We start from the raw sequence: 9647 nt of genomic DNA, 5'->3' as shown, positions 1-9647 counted from the left end.
ACACGGCTAAATGACACGCCCATGTCCTAAGCAGCATGGGCATTCGATGTAAGGCACACGGCCATGTCCCAGCCCGTATTCATACCCTTAACTCTCTGACTTAGGTCATACAGGCAGCCACACACCCGTGTGCCAGGCCATGTGGAATATTTAATTTTCAAAAATTAAGTGCAGGATTCGCACGACCAAGACACACACCAATGTGTTAGGCCGTATGTTTCACATGGCTGACACAAATGCCCGTGTCTCTGCCCGTGTGACCAATTTTGAGCATTCTATTTCTCAATTTTTTAAGATGCAGGGGATACACGGCCAAACCACATTCCGTGCACATGATCATATATCACACACGGTTGAGACACACGCCCGTGTGTCTACCTGTGTGGACAAAATAAGTCTATTTCCAAGCCTTATTTCTCACTCAAATTTTGCCTTGTACCTATATTAATACTTGCATACATATACCAACCAATTCAAGTCATTTGAATCAAGCCAAATATAAGTGTTGTGTTTAACATATTAGCACATATGTTCAAGTGATTAAACTTGCCAAGTTTGCACTTATGTTTATATGTAAATTTTATCAATTATACTAATTCAAATCCATTCATCATAAGGTTTATATACCTTTCATCATAAAACCATTTTTAACACACATCAACCATGATAAGGCCTTATATAATTACATCAAAGTATATTTAACACTAGCCATTCCAATGGCTAATTACAACCAAAATATTTTATCATTTAATCTATTTAACCTATACATGCCATTATATAAAAAATTAGCTTATTTCATATACCGAAAGATCCAAGGGATAGTGTGATGTGTCTCCGACCAATTCCAACCTTTACGAGCTTCTAAGCACTATAAAACAAGGTAAATAATACAAAGTAAGCATTTAATGCTTAGTGAGTTCGCATAATGAGAATTTAACTTACCATTCATTTACATTAAAAGTAAGCATACAAAAATGCATCCAATCAATTTAGCTAATGACCTAAAATACACAACCTCACCAAACATGTTAGTCATTATTCCACATAAATTTCAAGAATCAAAGATGAGCTCATCATATAGTAACTTTCATATTAAATATAAATTTCAATGACAGATCATTTCAAGTTCAATTTAGCCATGTCAAAACTTTACCTGTTGAATTTATTTGAAATATCGATGGATACACTCATGTAGTACACTTAAAGTGTACAAAACTGAAAATTCATCAATTCATATCCATGGATACCCAATTAGGGCACATAATCAGGAAGCACTCTCTCGATCCATATAACAGGATGCTCATGTGAGCCATGTAATAAGAAGCTTATCCAGGCTATAACAGGAAACTCATAAGAGTTTAAAACAGGAAGCTATTGAGCTTAACAGGTAACTCCGAAGAGTTATTTTCAGGGAGCTCCGATAGCCATATAACAGGAAGCTCAAGCAAGTCATATTAGAAAGCTCAAAAAGAGCCTATATTAGGACGCTCATAAAGAGCTGTGTTTGTGTCCGCAATTTATGCATGATCACTACCGATCAGGATGCTCGCAGGAACCATGTAACGGGAAACTTGAGAGGGCTTATAAAATGATGCTCTTTCAAGTTATGCTGTGTTTGCAACATATACACGACCATAACCAATCAGGAAATCCTGTATCCATCAGATTCCATCTATTCAAACAGGACTTATACTTATCAAGCAATATCAGACATGTAATTAATTTTATACATTAAACATTTATACTATTCACACATATTCAACATTCAATTCTAAACATATTAATATACATAATCTAGTTACATGAACTTACCTCGATAAATGTTCGTATACAAAGACCTACTAATTCGATACTTTTTGTTTTCCTCAATCCAACTCCGTACTAGGTCTATTCGGGTCTATATAAATGAATTTAATGTCAATTTAATCCATTTTATACTCAATTTAATTAAATTCACATCCTAGGCAAAATTATTATTTTGTCCCTATACTTTTCATAAATGGCGATTTCGTCCCTAGGCTTGCAAAATGAAATTTGTGTAATTTAATCTTTATTCCAAGCCTAACTGATTTTTACATATAACATTTACAGCATATATATTTCATAAAAATTAGAAATTTTCCATGAATTTTACATCATTACAATTTAGTCCCTAAATCACAATTTCATGAAAATTCACTTTACAAAAGTTGTTTATCTATTAAAAACCTTCCAATTTCTACCATAAATTCCAAAATTTCAGCATATTCATCCATGGAAAAATTTTAATACTTTGATAACTTTACAAATTGTTCCCAAAAATAGCTAGGTTAGATTATTTCGATCTCAAAAATATAAAAATTACTAAAAACGAGACAAGATTACTTACCCAATTAGGCTTGCTTGATTTTCTTTCTCTTTCTTAGGGTTTCCATAGAATTTGGGGAAGAATATGATATAAAATGATGATATTAGATATTTATTTTATTTATCATCTTTTATTTATTTCAATTTCCAATTTAGTTCTTTTCTTTTTCTAATTTTTCATGGATGAATCATCAAAAATATCTACTAACTTCTCTTAATGGTCTAATTGCCATAAGGACCTTAAATTTTGAATTCCATAGCTATTTGATACTTATAGCTACTAGAACTCAACTTTTGCATTTTGGTCCTTTCTATAATTAAACATGAATTCAGAAAAATTTTCTTATTGAAATTTTCATACATCTTTCTTATCATGATGCAGACCATGCAAAATAAATTTAAAATAAATTTTCTTTCTGACTCAGATTTGTGATCTCAAAACTACTATTCTGATTTCACTAAAAACGGGTTGTTACAATGTATTTTAGTGGATCCATTTTCAAGATGAGCCAAGTACAACATATATTGTCTCAGCCTCCGGGTAGTCTAGATTAAGGCGCAGCACAACTTCTTGATTGATGAATATCTTGTCTCGCATTCAGTAAACTTCTTGCTGAGGTAATAGATTGCTATTTCTTTCCTCCTGACTCATCAGGTTGACCTAGTATGCATCCTATAGAATTTCCAAATACTGGCAAGTACAGTATTAGTAATTTATCTAGGCTAGGTGGCATCACCACTGGGGCTTGGACAAGTAATGTTTGACCTTGTCAAAGGTCTTCTGGCATTTCTCATCCCATACACCTGGATCATGTTTCTTAAGGAGACGAAATATGGGATCACATTTCTCGATTAGTTGTGAAATGAACAGGGCAATGTAATTTAATCTTCTTGAGAAACCCCAAACCTCCTTTTGGGTACGTGGTGGTGGTAACTCCTGTATAGCCTTGACTTTATCTGGGTCAATCTTGATCCCTCTCGCTGACTATAAATCCTATAAATTTACTCGATGTGGCCCCAAAAGTGCATTTTGCTAGATTCAGCTTTAGTTGGAATTTTTTTCAACCACAAAAATAGTTTCCTCAAGACTTTCACTTGCTCTTTTTCTATTCAGGATTTTGCGATCATATCATCAACATAAACCTTAATTTCTTTGTACATCATATCATGAAACAAAGTTACCATGGCTCTTTGATATGTTGCTCCCACATTTTTCAGCCCAAATGGCATCACTTTATAACAAAATGTTCCCCACATTGTCACGAATGTGGTTTTCTCCATACCTTCAGGATGCATCTTTATCTGGTTGTATCCGGAGAAACCATCCATGAAGGAGAACAATGGATGACCTACTGTGTTGTCCACTAAGGTATCGATGTGAGGCAACAAAAAATTATCCTTTGAACTAGCCTTGTTTAAATCCCTATAGTCTACACACATTCTCACTTTCCTATCTTTCTTAGGGATGAGGATTTTATTGGCTACTAATTCTGAATATTTGACCATTTGTAGGAAACCAGCTTCAAATTGTTTATTGACTTCTTTTTTTTATTTTCAACAGGACGTCGGGCCTCATCCATCGAAGTTTCTGCTGAACCATTTTGCATTCTTCCTTTATGGGAAGTCGGTGTACCACGATATTGGTACTTATACCAGGCATGTCTTGATACGACTATGCGAACACATCTTTGATTTCTTGGAGTAACTCAACGAGGTCTCACCTTGTCTCTGCAATGATGCATGTTTCAATTTTCAGTTCTTTTTTTCCTTGTCCATCCCCGAAGCTCACAATTTCCACTGACTATTTATGAGGTAGGATCTGTTTCTCATCTTGCTCTACCATTCTTAACAAATTAGGAGATAAGTTACAATCTCTATCATCTTCAAATTCATGAGGTTCATCTAGACACATATTCTATTCAAAAGGAGACTCTAAATCAACAGCAGTGTCACTCGTATCATTGATATCTAGAGACCTGTTATAGGAATAAAAGAAGACCCAAAGAACAAATAAATTTAAGAATAATTATATGTGGTATGAGTATGAATGAAATGAAAAAAATAAAAGAATATTTGCCAAGTGGGACACAAAGATGCATTATTTTCATTAAAATAAAAACAGTGGACACGTGCCTTTTTCACAAAAGGATTCCTAATTGCTCCCAGGCTTAGAGCAATATGTTTGTTTTGAACATTACTCTGAAATAGTCCAAAATTTACATGGATCTCTTCTACATCCAATTGTTCAGAACACTTCTGGGGATATAAGGACAAATTCTCGATCAATTTTTTTTCCCAGTTCCTTCTTCGGATATTGTATTAATGCTCGTATTTCCCAACATTCCTCCCATAGTCTTGGTTAGCAGGTTCTCTTCTTCTATCAATTTTTTATGATAGATGATTTCTCTTGACACGAATGTTTCAAATATATGGGGAAAGATTACTGGTTCCCACTTGATCTCTCCCCCACTTAGTTGTGCTCTTCTTCTCTCTTTCTTCTTTTTCAGTTCCTTCTTCTTCTATCTCGTATCTGGCTTGTACCCTAAGCCAAAAAAAATCTTGATTATCCATCAACATTGGTTCATTAACCCTTCCTTGGTGATATTTTTCGAGTCCTCTTCCAAGCAAGACTTCATTTTGAGTCTCTTCCAAGCAAGACTCCTTTCTTGACCATCAATTGTAGGTCTATCCTCGTGGTTATGGATACTTTTGGCACTGGGATCTTGCTTCCTTCAAGAATGAAAGTTGCATTGACAAACTCTAGTGATCGAAAGGAACATTCTATTTCCTCTTCATCTACTCCTATGTATGGTGCATCACTAGTTACGGATGCAATGATGTCCTCTTCAGTGTTTATCATGACCAGTCGACCCTCTGTTACCAACTTCAACTTTTAGTGTAGTGACGAAGGCACTGCCCCAGCTAAATGAATCCAATGCCTCCCCAATAAGCAATTATAGGTGGATTTGATATCCATTACCAGAAAGTCCACCTCATATGTGTTCAGACCAATTAATAGTGGTATTTAAGTCCTCCCTATCACTTTCCTTTCTGTACCATCGAGTGTCCTCACTATGTTATGGCATGCCTTCATGTGAGATCTATCAACTGGTAACCTATTTAGTGTGGACAGAGGTAAAATATTTAGCATAAACCCATTATCAATTAACACTCTCAGCAGTGTATATCTTACAACGAGTATTGATGTACAAAGCCTTCGTAGATCCTATGCCCCTTGGAGGTATTTCATCATCATTGAAGAAGATGAAATTTTCTGCACTTACATTATTAACCAAATGATCTAGCTTATTCACAGAGATGTTATCAGCGACATAAGTCTCATTTAACACTTTCATCGATGTATTGTGATGTGTTTCTAAGCTCAAAAGCAAGGCTAACACTGATATGTGACCTGGTTGTTTGTGTAGTTGCTATACTACACTGTACTTGCTATGTTTCTAAAATTGCAAGAATTCCAAGAATTCCTTAGCCTCGTTCTCAGTTACTAGCTCATTGATAGGTGACTCAAGTCTAGTTTTTTTTCCTTTCTTAGGCTCAACTATTAGGGTTTTTTCATTAAGGGGCTCGATTCCCGCATTTGTAGGGTCATAGGGTTGCCCACTGCATGTGAAGAAACCAATATACTGGACCCCTTCTAAAGTGCCAATTGAGTTCTCTCCTCTTGGAATCATCACGTTTCAATCATAATTCCATGAAACCTTTGTGCTATCCTTGTAGGAAAAGTCGCTGTTCTGAATTATGATTTTTGGCGTAGCTTGTGCTCCCACTTCATTGCCACTCAGGCAGGAAATAATCACCACCAGGTAGTTGACCTTGTAAATCTTCTCTAATGATCCCCCTTCGGAGGCACAAACATCTTCTCCCTTCAAGCTCTCAGCATCTTCGAAGAATTTCAATTTTTTATTATCCATCAAACTTTGTACTAGAGCCCTGAATCTAGTGCACTCTTGGATCTCATGACCTCCTGTAGTGTGAAACTCACAATAGCTCTTCACCCGCTTGGGTACCTCCTCTGAATCTTGAATGATCAAGCCCACGTATATCATTTTTTTCCAAACTCATTTTAAAGAGGATTTCACCTCCATAACATCGGTATTAGTCCTCTTGCCCCCTCTCGATTATAACGTTTACCCTTTGGTCGAGATGATCGAGTAGCGGATTTCCAGCCACATTAGGCCCTGAAGGATCATCAAACCTTACAATTCCTATCTTGATAAACCTTTCGACCAACTTCTTGAATCCAGAACAGTTCTTAATCGAGTGTCCTGTAATTCCTGCGTGATACTCACATTGAGCATTCGCATCATACCACTTTGGGAATGGAGGTTGCATGGGCTTTAGGTAAAACGACAATACTACATGCACGTTGAACAGATTCTAATATAATTCTCCATATGTCATCAAGATAAGTGTGAGTTGGAGTTTTTCTGTGTTTGGCCTTGATTTGGGTTCTTGCCTCGAAAGGCCCTGATGGTTGGTCGTCATGGCCCTTGATTGGGCCACTATGACCAGTTTTTAATAGTTTTTATTGTACACACTCGCGATATTTACTTCACACTCGCGATATTTACTTCATTCTCTTTCTTTCTCGGGGCAGACCTCTTAGTACTTTCCCTCGCATTTATTTTTCCACTCCTTATTGCATTCTTAATCATTTCTTTAGACATAACTATATCTAAGAAGCTCTTGGTAGCACTAACCAGCATATGGTTGATGAACGGGGCTTTTAAGGTTTTGATAAAAATCATTGTTGTTTCCCTTTCTAAAAGAGGTAGTTGAACTTGTGTTGCCACCTCCCTCCACCTTTGAGTGTATTGTCTAAAGCTTTCATTTTGCTTCTTCTCCATTTTTTACAACGTAATTCTATCAGGTGTCATATCGATCACATGGTTGTATTGTTTCATGAAAGCTTGAGCCAAGTCTTTCCATGAATTGATCTTGGCATGGCTCAGCTGATTGTACCATTTGGCAGTCGACCCGGTCAAACTATCCTGGAAACAATGGATTAATAATTGGTCATTATTGATGTACCCCATCATTTTTTTATAGAACATTGTGATATGGGCCTCAGGGCAACTATTGGGAGCATTAGATCCGGGACCAAACTCAATTCTTTGGCACCGACTCTACAAAGGTATTCAACATTCTCCATAGCTCTAAATTTTTCCTCCAACCACTTGCAACGATCTTGCAATTCTTTTGGAAGTTCTGCTCTTGCTTTCTTCATTTTTGCCATGTCGTCCAAATTTGAAACAACAAGGTTGGTTGGATTATCTTCGGGGTTGGAACCTAAACCATTATGTAATTCACCGGTCTTGAGCTGTCAGCCTAGAATTGTTGTGGTCTTATGGTGACAAGTACTCTTCATGGAATGTCTCTGGTTGAATTTGAATGTGCACTGGGTAAAGCTCGGGGGTATGTAGGGTCTTCATTATCGTCTCCAGAGTTTATCACAGTACTCTTCCTTTTTTCAATTCCGCTGGCCAGTAATTGGGTCAACTGGCTTATTATGCTTCTTTAAGACTCTTGTATTTGGTACTTCATGTCTTGTTGCACCTTAGCTAATTGGTCCAGCAACTGTGCTGGCAACTTGTCTTGTATGTCTTTCTGAATTTGTGTCAGTCTTTCTAACCTTTAATCCATGGCTTTGGTTTTACCGTGGGTACCGTAGCGATATTTGATTAGCAGGTTCTTGGTGGTTTCCAGGGTAACTGTCATAATTTTGATTAATTAGGATATTTTATGAAATTTAATGCATGTAATGAAACATAATGCTAATGAATGAATCATGAATACAAAAAAATGCATTGATTCTGGTTCAACTCCATTAGAACAACTTTACTAATATATACGGCCTTGCCCTAATAATCAAAGCTTTAACTTTCCTAAGAAGCCAAGCTAATTCTTGGCCCCGATCTGATTCTAATTCATATTTTAGGATCAGTATCTTAGCTTGAACTGCTACAGTTTGCAAATGGTCGGCTACTTCCGTACTTGAATCAAATCTTCGCTCATGACATGATCTCTATCCCTGATCTAACCTTGAGAATGTTGGAGTTTCTCTTCCCAATGTTCATTGTTCGTTTCAAGAAGCTCAATTCAAAGTTCACATTTTTGTAGTGCGACCTCGAGCTCTTCTATCTTTCTCTTCAACTCCCCAACCTTAGATAGACTTGCTTTCAACTCAGTCACAGAGTTGCAACTACAAAGTTGATGTAAAGACCTTTCTAACTCTGCTAATCGGGCTCTCAATCCAAATTTTTCATCTTGGCTTTCTAACAATTTCCTTTTTAGAGCATCCTCTTGGACTTGAGCATCTTGGAATTTCCTTTCCCACTGGTCAGCTCTAATCTTTTCTTCTTAGATTTCTTATTGCCATTGTCTCGATGTTTTTCCCAATCCAACAGTCTTTATCAACAAGCATAGTTTATAATCTATTTTTAGACTATCCAAGTCTTCCTCAACCTTGTTCTTTCCTTTTCTCATCTTCTCGGCTTCCAAATTTTGGATGTCGACATCTAATCCTAGCTGAACCTTTTCCTCTTCCAACTTTTCTATTCTTTTCCCCATCTCCAAACTCTTCTTTTTGAAGTCTTGCTTTACTATTTCTATTTCAGATGGTATCAATTGTAAGTGTTCCTTTATCGGCCGAGTACTTTCTTGGCTTGACGAAGGGACTTGTCCTTGATTCTTTTACCCTACCACTAATCGTACTCTGGGGTTGTCATAGGATTTATAGCAAATCTTTTCATTTTGTGAGTTTGATTCTATGCGTTCGAGATTTCATAGACTTTCTTTTTATAGTTGTCACATTTGTATGCAAACTCACATTGAGCCAACCCTTGCGTTGCTAGAATAAACTACCTCAACCTATACTACCTCAGTACAAGTAGAGGGGCATATTCGACAACTCCCCATATCCCGAGTAAAGGGACCAGTCAAAGTCTCCACATCGATACAAAATTTCATCGGGAATCATCAAAAGGGCCCGCCATTCAACATTTTCGTCTCGAAGACTCTGGAGAATTGCCATCCATTTTTCTTTAGAAATGTTGTCTTTTCTTTGAATAGCCAAAAATTCTTTCAATGGAAAGTGGTCTTTGGAGAAGGCTCGATAAGAGACTTTTTCTACCTTCTAGAAGTGGCTACGGGCACATTCATTAAATCTTCCTTCACCCACTTTCGACATGCACTCTAAGCTCTAAAATTTTTAGCCAATATTGCCGGGACGAGAGTGACCCTTTTGTCAAGTCGGTCAAACAGATCTAAAACTGCATCTT

The sequence above is a fragment of the Gossypium hirsutum genome, chromosome A12 (assembly GCF_007990345.1).
Source record: "Gossypium hirsutum isolate 1008001.06 chromosome A12, Gossypium_hirsutum_v2.1, whole genome shotgun sequence".
NCBI classification, from domain to species: Eukaryota; Viridiplantae; Streptophyta; class Magnoliopsida; order Malvales; family Malvaceae; genus Gossypium; species Gossypium hirsutum.
The sequence above is the reverse complement of the archived record's forward strand: the minus strand, read 5'-3'. Positions refer to the sequence as shown.